At 50.9% G+C, this 10,593-nt stretch overlaps 1 pseudogene; it reads left to right on the forward strand.

The window, feature by feature from the left end:
• The first annotated feature begins 4,002 nt into the window (after nucleotides 1-4,002).
• LOC144271119 (synaptotagmin-5-like) lies at nucleotides 4,003-10,128 on the forward strand (annotated as a pseudogene).
• The last annotated feature ends 465 nt before the right edge of the window (nucleotides 10,129-10,593 follow it).

Below are 10,593 nucleotides of genomic sequence, written 5' to 3' on the forward strand. Positions count from 1 at the left end.
GCAAGGAATTAAAACTTTGCAAGACACAGCATGTGTTGTGAAAACTGTTGTACTGTATTGCGTTGTTTGAGAACTGCACGATCACATGGTTTAATGCTACTGCAAGAATACATACGCCCAAGGGGGCAGAGTTAAGATTCCACATGCAACCTTGTCTTGGACACTTCTGAACTTTGGTATGATTAGGTGTGTAACTGTTCCAGTAAGACATTTGATAAGGTGGAATCCATCTGCTCTGAGCTCAAAAATAATGTGGCTCAACGGTGAAGACAGCGGGGTTTTTGGCATGTGTGTAGGGAGGGAGAGCAAATGCAGAACCAGTGGAGGTCTGGGTTGATCTTTTTGAGGTCAGGATATGGATAGTGTTGTGGGGATCTGGGAACAATGTGTGTGCATGGTTAAGAAAGAGAGAGGGTGTCAAGGTTCCTTCCCCACTCTGAACTCTAGGGTACAGATGTGGGGACCTGCATGAAAACCCCCCTAAGCTTATTCTTACCAGCTTAGGTTAAAACTTCCCCAAGGTACAAACTATTTTACCTTTTGCCCTTGGACTTTATTGCTGTCACCACCAAGCGTCTAACAAATATATAACAGGGAAAGAGCCTGCTTGGAAACGTCTTTCCCCCCCACAAAATCCTCCCAAACCTTACACCCCCTTTCCTAGAGAAGGCTTGATAAAAATCCTCACCAATTTGCATAGGTGAACACAGACCCAAACCCTTGGATCTTAAGAACAATGAAAAAGCTATCAGGTTCTTAAAAGAAGAATTTTAATTGAAGAAAAAGTAGAAGAATCACCTCTGTAAAATCAGGATGGTAAATACCTTATAGGGTAATCAGATTCAAAATATAGAGAATCCCTCTAGGCAAAATCTTAAGTTACAAAAAGACACAAAAACAGGAATATACATTCAGCACAACTTATTTTATCAGCCATTTAAACAAAATATAATCTAACGCATATCTTACTAGATTGCTTATTAGCCCTTTACAGGAGTTCTGACCTGCATTCCTGCTCTGGTCCGGGCAAAAACAACACACAGACACAGAGAACCCTTTGTTTCCCCCCTCCCCTCCAGCTTTGAAAGTATCTTGTCTCCTCATTGGTCATTTTGGTCAGGTGTTAGCGAGGTTATCTTTAGCTTCTTAACCCTTTACAGGTGAAAGGGTCTTTTCCTCTGGCCAGGAGGGATTTAAAAGTGGTTCACCTTCCCTTTATATTTATGACATAGGGTTAAGTCTGGGATATTGGGTGGGGGGAGAGGGATGCAGATCCCTAGGAAAGATCCACTGTTGGAATACTTTGTCCAGTTCTGGTGTCCACAATTCAAGAAGGGAGTTAAGAAATTGGGGAGGCTTCAGAGAAGAGCCACAAGAATGATTAATTACATTACCCACTACAATACCCACCTGCTGAAGTGAAGAAATAGACTGACAGAGCCAGAAGAGTAGCCAGAAGTTACCTACTACAGGACAGGCCCAAAAAAGAAAATAACAGAACGTCACTAGCCATCACCTTCAGCCCCCAACTAAAACGTCTCCAATGCATCATCAAGGATCTACAACCTATCCTGAAGGATGACCCATCACTCTCTCAGATCTTGGGAGACAGGCCAGTCCTTGCTTACAGACAGCCCCCCAACCTGAAGCAAATACTCACCAGCAACCACACATCACACAACAGAACCACTAACCCAGGAACCTATTCTTGCAACAAAGCCCGTTATCAACTGTGTCCACATATCTATTCAGGGGACACCATCATAAGGCCTAATCACATCAGCCACACTATCAGAGGCTCGTTCACCTGCACATCTACCAATGTGATATATGCCATCACTTGCCAGCAATGCCCCTCTGCCATGTACATTGGCCAAACCGGACAGTCTCTACATAAAAGAATAAATGGACACAAATCAGACGTCAAGAATTATAACATTCATAAACCAGTCAGAGAACACTTCAATCTCTCTGGTCACTCGATTACAGACCTAAAAGTGGCAATATTACAACAACAAAACTTCAGAAACAGACTCCAACAAGAGACTGCTGAATTGGAATTAATTTGCAAACTGGACACAATTAAATTAGGCTTGAATAAAGACTGGGAGTCGATGTGTCATTACACAAAGTAAAACTATTTCCCCATGTTTATTCCCCCCACCCACCCCCACTGTTCCTCACATGTTCTTGTCAACTGCTGGAAATGGCCCACCTTCATTATCACTACAAAAGGGTTTTTTTTTTGGTTTTTTTCCCCCCTCTCCTGCTGGTAATAGCTCACCTTACCTGATCACTCTTGTTACAGTGTGTATGATAACACCTATTGTTTCATGTTCTCTGTGTATATAAAATTCCCCTACTGTATTTTCCACTGCATGCATCCGCTGAAGTGAGCAGTAGCTCATGAAAGCTTATGCTCAAATAAATTTGTTAGTCTCTAAGGTGCCACAAGTCCGCCTTTTCTTTTTAAGAATGATTAAAGGATTGGAAAATCTGCCTTATAGTGATACAGTCCAGGAGCCAGTCTATACAGTCTATAACCAAGAGAAGGTTAAGAGGTGACTTGATCACAGTTTATAAGTACCTACATGGGGAACAAAACTTTGATAAAGGGCTCTTCAATCTAGCAGACAAAAGCATAACAAATCTAGTGGCTGGAAGATGAAGCTAGACAAATTCAGACTGGAAATAAGATGCACATTTTTAACAGTGAGGGTAACAATCCGTTGGAACAACGTACTAAGGGCTGTAGTGGATTCTCCATCGCTGGCAATTTTTCAGTCAAGGCTGGATGTTTTTCTAAAAGATCTGCTTTGGTTCAAACAGGAATGAATCCCGGAAGGTCCTGTAAACTGTGTTATTTAGGAGGTCAGACTAGAGGATCACAATGGTCTGGTCTCAGATCTATAAAAGGTCCAGGATGGGTTTGGGGCATGTGATGACAGAGAGAGGAAAAGCAGGGTCAGTAAGTCTCAGAAATAGGTAGGGTTTTCAGGCAAGTATCTAAGAAATATTAGAGCAAGAAACGAAGGGGCTGCACCCCGCTGGGCTCCCGAAGTGAGCAGCAGAGAGGATGGAGTCCAGGTGGTGAAGTCTGGTAAATTACCAACAGGGAACGGCCAGGCCAGTCAGAATCCTGATACCATTAATAAACAAAGGTGCATGAGTGTAACAAGTACGGATGTGACGAGTGTGGGGGAGTGGAGGGAATGGGGGATTCAAAGATAGCAGCAGTAAATCATAGACTAGTTACATGTATGTAACAAGTTACATGTAGTACAAACATGAATGTAACTAATCTGTGACCTTATACCAATGTCTCTTGCCCTCACTGTCCTTCCTGTTCCACGCAGTGCATGCTCCTTCCCTCCCTCCCCTCCCCCCAGTCTTAAATTGGCTCAGAAGGTCTCCGGGGCAGGGACTGCACCCTGCTCTGTGTATGTGCAGCACCTAGCACGACGGGGCACCAATCCTCTGGCTGCTCATGTTGTATGAGCAATTCAACTGAAAAGCAGCTGTGTTCTGCTTGGCTAGCCTGTTGCTGCTGATGTGAAGTGGCAGGGCCTTGGCAGGGAGGAGGGCTCTGGATTGGACTGACTGGAGCAGAAGCCACACTCATTATTAACGGCAACTGAGATGACTCCCTGCCTTCTGCATCTGTCCCTGGAACTATTTAAAGAGGGCCACTGACATCTGCACTGGCAGGTGGTCTTGGGGGCTGCTGGATAGCTGGCAGCCTGCTGGGGGATTGGGGCTGTGCTTTCATGCCGTCTGCCTGCTGGGTCCCACCAGAAGCTGGCGAAGCATAGGCTCTGCTGGTGAACAATGCTGCTCTGGCTCTTGCTTAGCACACAGGCAGGCTGGACTGTGTCCTCCTCCCACCCAAGGCCCTGAGGACGCTTTACCAGGGCAGAAATCTTCAGCAGGAGGAAAGCAATTCCCCTGAATGGGAACCCTACAGATCTTCTCCCTTAGCCTTTGGGATCTACTCTCTGCCTGATGGCTCTGCTGCAGGCTGGTACCGCAGCTCCGACAACCAGCTAGAGCTCCTGCTCCGCTCCTGCTCCCTCTGCAGCCAACAGGATGGCGTATGTGGATCCCGAGCACCCAGCTCTCACCCTTTGCCAGTCCATCTTCTTCTGCAAAGGAACGAGAGAAGGGGTGGTGGCTATCCTCTTCCTCTGGCTGTTCAGCCAAGTCCTGCTCAACAACATCCGCAAGGTTCATCTCTTTCCATCCCCCACCCCTCCCTTCCCTGGGTAAATGGATTTTGTATCTTGTCTCTTGCCATGTCGCTCTCCAGCCTGGTAGATCTGTTTGTATGGGGGAGTGGACCTTTGTTCCTTGTGACCTAGAGCTAGACAGAGGTGTTCGCACAATCCCAGTTTTTCCCCTTCCTCCTCACTCCCTAATCCGCTGCCATCCTCCCAGTAGTGAGAGGAAAGTCATCGGTCGCTCCTGCAGGCTGCTGAGATGCAAACCAGCCATAATGCAGCTGCTCTGAGTCATGCTGCAGCTGGAACGCCATGGACTGACACCTCCTCTGTCACTTAGACCGGGGCTTGTTGGCACTGAGCCCAGGGAACATTGTTGACTGAGCTGAATAGACTCTCTGATGGACTCAGGCCAAAATTTTCCAGTTTGGGAGCCTGAAGGTCGGGCTCCTGAAACCATGCATAGGCTCTTAGCTACAAGTCTGGGCTGGTTTTTCAGCGGTGTCGTGCACCTGCAGCTCCCGCTGACGCTTACAAGGGCTCTGGGGACGCGGCACTTCTTCAGCTCAGGCCTTTTATCTGAATCAGGTTTTAGCCACTCAAGTTTGAAACGATAGGCCTTGCTTTAGGCACCCTGGGGTGCAACTCAAACCCCTTAGATAGTCCTCAGCCTGAGTCCATTGCGGGGAAGGGGCATGAGAGAATGGCCTAGATGGACTACGTTCTGTCTCCTCCCCAAGGCCTGAACGGATGCCCAGTCTTCTCAGACTGGCAGGGCAGCAGTCTCCTTAGTCTTGCATCCTGGCATCCGTTTTGTTTTCTGATTCAAAATTTCAGTCTCATTTCGTGCTGTTAAAGAAACAAACCATGTACTAGAACTAAAGGACTAAAGATCCAAGTTTCCATCCAAAGATCAAGAGTATGGGAACTGCCTTAAATATTTAGTATCAGGAGGTAGCCATGTTAGTCTGTATCCACAAAAACAACCAGGAGCCCAGTGGCACCTTAAAAGCTTATGCCCACATAAATCTGTTAGTCTTTAAGGTGCCACTGTCTCCTTGTTGTTTTTTAGGGCAGATTGTCCCCTGTCCTGCTTACTCCACATAGGGGATTGGAAGCTTGGTGACTTTTGACACCCGGTTTGACCTATTGATCCTAATCTACTATGGCATCCAAGGTGGATCAGCTCTGGCTCTGCTACAGGCTGGTACTGCAGCTCCGACAACCTGCTTCCCACGCCAGGCTTTGAGGTCAGGATGTCAGCATGTTCCTTCACTCTTGGCCCCACAGCCATAGTGAGGAGGTTAGGGCCATCATGCTCAAACACTGGGGGTGGGAGGAGGTGTCTCATGTGGTGACTTACAGTAAGACAAGTGTGGATGGGTAGTGAGGGGAGCCACATGTAGCTCTCCTAGGCTGGCATGGACAGCATGATGGGGGGGTGAGTGCAGGATGGGAAATCACTGGGGCACTGAGGGAACCTTGAGAGTCCTCTGTGAGTCAGGGGACAATATCAAGGCTGAGTTTACCATCATGATCCTACCATGCATGCTGTGTTAGCAGTGCCACGTGCCACACCACACAGAACTGGCTGCTGTCTGTGTCAGGACACCTCCACTTCCAGGCTGTTTGCCCTTCCTCTAGCACATGTGGGGTCACCCCACGGCTGTCAACGAAGCCTCAGACCCACTGACTTGGAAAGAAGGCCAAAGAGAGGATTCTGTTTTTTTTCCCCTGGACGTTTGACTGGAGTCAATAATGTGTCTTACACAAACAGTGCGTCAACGCGGCTGTGGGGCTGATAAGAGGAGGTTTTTTTCCATGGCCATTATCTTGTTTAGGGTGAGGCTGGGTTTATTTTAGTCTTGTGACTGATGTGTTGATCTGATGTAATAAGTCCAGCTCTGCTCGGGAATGGTGCTTGGAGAGAATGGAGCACTGCAGATGCTGATGCCCCCAGCACAGCTCTCTGACCCCGCTCCTTCCTCTATCGCTCACCATTACGCACTAATCTTTCCAGGCACGTCCTGTGCGGTGATGGGAGAGGGGCTGACAGGTTTGGTTTAGTAACAGCACAGAGTTGGACCGCTGGCTCTGACTGTTCCGGGGTGTGTGTGTGTGTGTGTGTGATAGATCTTAAGATCATTATACCTGGCTCTGACACTGGTTTGCTGGGTGACTTTGGGCTCTTCACCACCCTGTGCCTCAGTTGACCAATCTGTAAAATGGTGATCCTGGTGCTGACCTCCTTTGGAAAGAGCTGGGTATTATTATTATAAAGGATGATTCTGATCACTTCATCCTTGGCGTAGTGATGTGAACTGCTGATTTCTGAAGAGCTGAGGGAGGTACCTGCCCAATCAGTCTAGCTATGGCATTTGTAATAGGCCCATCGCTGTAGAACACAGGTGCAAACTGCTACATCTTAATCATTTCCCACCCACTGGCTAGGCACCTTCTGCCAAATGCCTCTGCTCATGCAGGAGCTCTGCTACCTGCAGCCCCTTTCATATGCTCATGCTGTAATTCCTCTCTGCTTCATTCAGTGCATTTGCAGGTGCTCCTCGGAGTGGGGCTGGCTCTTCTGTGCTTCTGCCTTCTCCTGAGCTGTGCCATGTGCTGGCGTCGAAGCGAGAGGCACAACCAGAGCGACAGGAAAGAGCAGGCATCGACACACACCCTGGTGGAGCTGGGGCCTGCTCTGCCTTCCCAGACCACCGCCGTGCCCATCCAGCAACAGTACGTGGAGTTAGAGGGAGAGGTGCTGGAATGTGCAGGGAATGACTCGCAGGGTTCTCCTGGGGCTGGCAGCCCGCCACGGAACATGTTGTGTGGGAGGGCCTCTTTACCCAGCATCCCTTTCTCCCAGAAGCTTGACCTGTTCTCCAAGACAGAGCCAGGCTGGGAGCGCCGGTTCACCATCTCTGGGGAGACTGACGAGAGCAGCCTGCTGACTCTTCCCGTTCTGGGAGCCAGCGTCCGCCAGTCATCCACCATGCCAGGGAGGCTCTCCAGCGCTGGCCGCAGGCAGCGGCCCCAGCTCCACTTCATCCTGTTCTATTCCCAGCCCGAGGCCACACTCACTGTGACGGTGATCAGCGTGTCCCACCTGCCCAAGGGCTTTCGGAGCAGCCGGGACTCTTACGTCAAGGTGTACCTGCTCCCCAAGTTCATCGAGCCCCAGCGCACGGCCGTGCGCAGGAAGAGCCTCAACCCTGAGTTCCGAGAGCAGTTCCAGTTCGGCCGCTACCACCTGGAGGAGCTGAGGGGCTTCACCCTGCGCTTTGCTGTCTACATGAAGGAGTTTCACAGCTTCAGGGACTCCTTCGTCGGGGAAGTGATGTTCCCATGTGCTCAGGTTACTTGGAACCCCGAGGTGGCCTCCAGCTACACCCGGGAGCTGTCAACCACCAAAACCAAACTCAAAAAGGTCAGGACTGGGTCACTGAACTACTAGCACCCAGTGGGGATAGTGCTGGCTGAGGTCTCCAGGGCCCCAGAGACTTAAAGGTCCACCCGTAAGGATGCAAGGGGAGGACTTTTTCATTACAGAACCTCTCTGTCATTCAGTGGAATTCCCCTTGCGGGACAAGTGAGGACTGGGTGTATCACCACTTCCCTCTGCTAGATGGGATACTAGGCCAGCTCATGTCTGATCATGCATCCTGTAGGGGCCGCAGGTCCAAAGAGTTCCTCCTTTAGCTCAAGGTGAAGCTAAGTCCGCCTTAGCTGGAAGGAGAGCAGCTGGGCAGGAGGGCATATGTGATAGGGGAAAGTGGGTGGGGAATCCTTTGGCTGTGGTAAGAACGTGAAGGACTTGCCATCCTGAAGCTCCTGGATGGGCCTGACCTTTGTTTCTGTCTCAGTGGCTGCTAGGTGCCGTGGAGGCTGGGGGGAGGAGGTGAGATTGGAAGGTATTTCATTGTCCCCTGCTGTCCATGTTGTTTCAGTGTCTCAGCACCCAGGACATGAGCTATGGCGCTGCGTGCTCCCAATCCACGTCTCTGGGCCAGCTCTTCATTCTCCTCCAGTACCAGGCTCTGGCCAATCGTATCAAGGTGCTGGTCCGCAAGGCAGAGAATCTGGGTCGGCTCACCCGCATGCCAGGGGCACCAGGTAGGGAGGTGCAAAGGGAACCCCTCTAAAAGGCTGAGGGGCAGACCAGGTTCAATAGGTCTTGGCAGCAGGAAGGACTTTGGAGGGACCAATCATTTAAAAGTCCCCAGGATCTGCTATGGCACATGCCCCTCTCAGTTAGAGACCCATTGGACCATGGAGTCCGGGCATCTCTGCTATAGGCCCTATCAGCCCCTCACCCAATGTCCCGTACAGCACACACTTAACCCTATGAGGAGCATGCCCATGGTGACACCCCTGGGACCATGGTTAAAATGAAGATATTTTCGGTACAGGGGAGATGTGGGCTAAAGTGAGGGATCCAGAATGGGGGGGAATCACAGTTGTGGGATTTCCAATTTCCCTCGCAGAGGTGACACATGGCGGGGGGGCGGGCATGAGGTGACATGTGCCCCCCCCCTTTGCTCCTTGGCTTATACTGAGCATGCTCAGTAACACTGCTGAAGCCGGCTGCCCTCCCTCTCCCCCACCCCCTTATTGGCAGGCACAGGTCCTCTCTGCCCCTTTGTTCTAACCCTTCTTTGCATCCCACTTTCCCAAGCCCAAGGGCTGTGAATCCTCTAGCCAGGCCAATGTTGCAGGCCTCTAGTGAAGAGAGTAGTTGGCTCAGAGGCCTTCTGTTGTTTAAATGACCTTCCGAGGCCCGGGGCCCTCTGACCAGCACTGATGGGAGTGTCCAGTGCTTCAAAGCTCTCTCCATTCTATCCTGATAGCTCCACAGGGTCTGACACAGAGCTTCTGGGAGACGGGACACACCTATTCAGATGCCCCAACTTACCTCCTCCTGAGCCTCACTGCGTCCAAGAACAAACCTGTGTCTGTTCACAGCAGATCCCGCGCTGTCGGCAGTCTCCTTATTCTCCAATTCCATTCCCAGACCACTACGTTGTCATTCACCTTTACCACAATGGGCGAGTCATGGACACGAAGGAGACCAAGTCCATAGCCGGCTACAACCCTGTGTGGAACATGCCCTTCCTCTTCAGCATCCCTGAAGGAGACATCCAGGAGCAGCAGCTGTGCCTGGAGTTCACCATCATGCAGGTCGGAGGGACAGGAGCGGGAGTGGGGACCAGTGTGTATCAGATGGTGTATTAGCATGCTGCAGGGCATAAAGGGGGCAGGGGCGGGGGCGGGTATTTATCAGTGCAGGCACCAATTCCAGAGCAGGCAGGTGATAGTGGGGCATTTGCAGGGGCAGGCTGGCAAATGGGTGGTGACATATGCAGGGAGGTTTGTTGGAGCCGGGTGGTTTGTTAGGGCGGGTTCATGCTCAGGGGCATTTTCAGGGGGATTGGTACCAGTAGGCACTCAGTGCCCCAGGGAAGTGTTTTTGGTGTGGTAAGGTTGGCTCCTCAGTGGAATGTTAAGGGATTTGTCAAGGCAGCTGGCACTTGTAGGGGGTTGGCACATGGTGGCATTTGGAAGGGACTGTGGGGGGTGTTGGCACAGGTGGTATTTGTGGAGGAGATGCTGGGACTAGTTGCTGTCTGCAAGGGGCTGTCGGAATGTGATGGCATTTCCAGGGGAAGGGCTGTTTGCCGAGCCTTCTGGCTGCTTCTCCCATTGACTCCTCCCTGCCTCATGCTGCCTTTCCCCTTCCTCCCCAAAGACTCGTCTCTATACGCGCAGCTGTACCCTGGGCAGAGTGCTGATTGGACCCCACGTCCCAGAGGCAGGGCTGCTCCACTGGAAGGAGATGTGCCGCCGAGGGCACATGGAATCCGCACGGTGGCATGTGATTCAGCCGAATGCTTTCAGTCTCTCCCCTTGACGTTCCCTACGGCCAGTCGGCAGGTGTCTCATTGGAGCTCCTCAGTCGGAGCAGGATGGGGAAGTCAGTGCCAATGCACGAGCGGGTGATTCCTACTGGCTGTGCAGCTGGGTTAACAACTGCAGTCATGTCAGAAGTCTTGTCTCCTACGTGGTGCGAGTCTGTTCTGTGCTGCCCTGGATGGCCTCGAGGCCACCAAGACTTGGAGCAGCAAGGAACTCGAAGCAAAGCCAGAGACTTTCCTTGTTAAGTATCTTTGATAGAGAGCATATATCTGAAATTAAAGGGAAAGAGCCCCACTGTCAGCTCCTGGCTGCTGTTGGGACATTGGCCCAGGGGAAGGGAGCACTGGCAGCAGTAGCATCAAAAGGAGGGCAGGAGATGGGCACAGGGACATGAGACAGGGAAGGGAGCAGAGGGAAGTCAGAGTGTGGAGAGGAGAGGAAAGAGCATTGACAGATGGAA

Source organism: Eretmochelys imbricata, chromosome 10, assembly GCF_965152235.1.
Source record: "Eretmochelys imbricata isolate rEreImb1 chromosome 10, rEreImb1.hap1, whole genome shotgun sequence".
NCBI lineage: Eukaryota > Metazoa > Chordata > Testudines > Cheloniidae > Eretmochelys > Eretmochelys imbricata.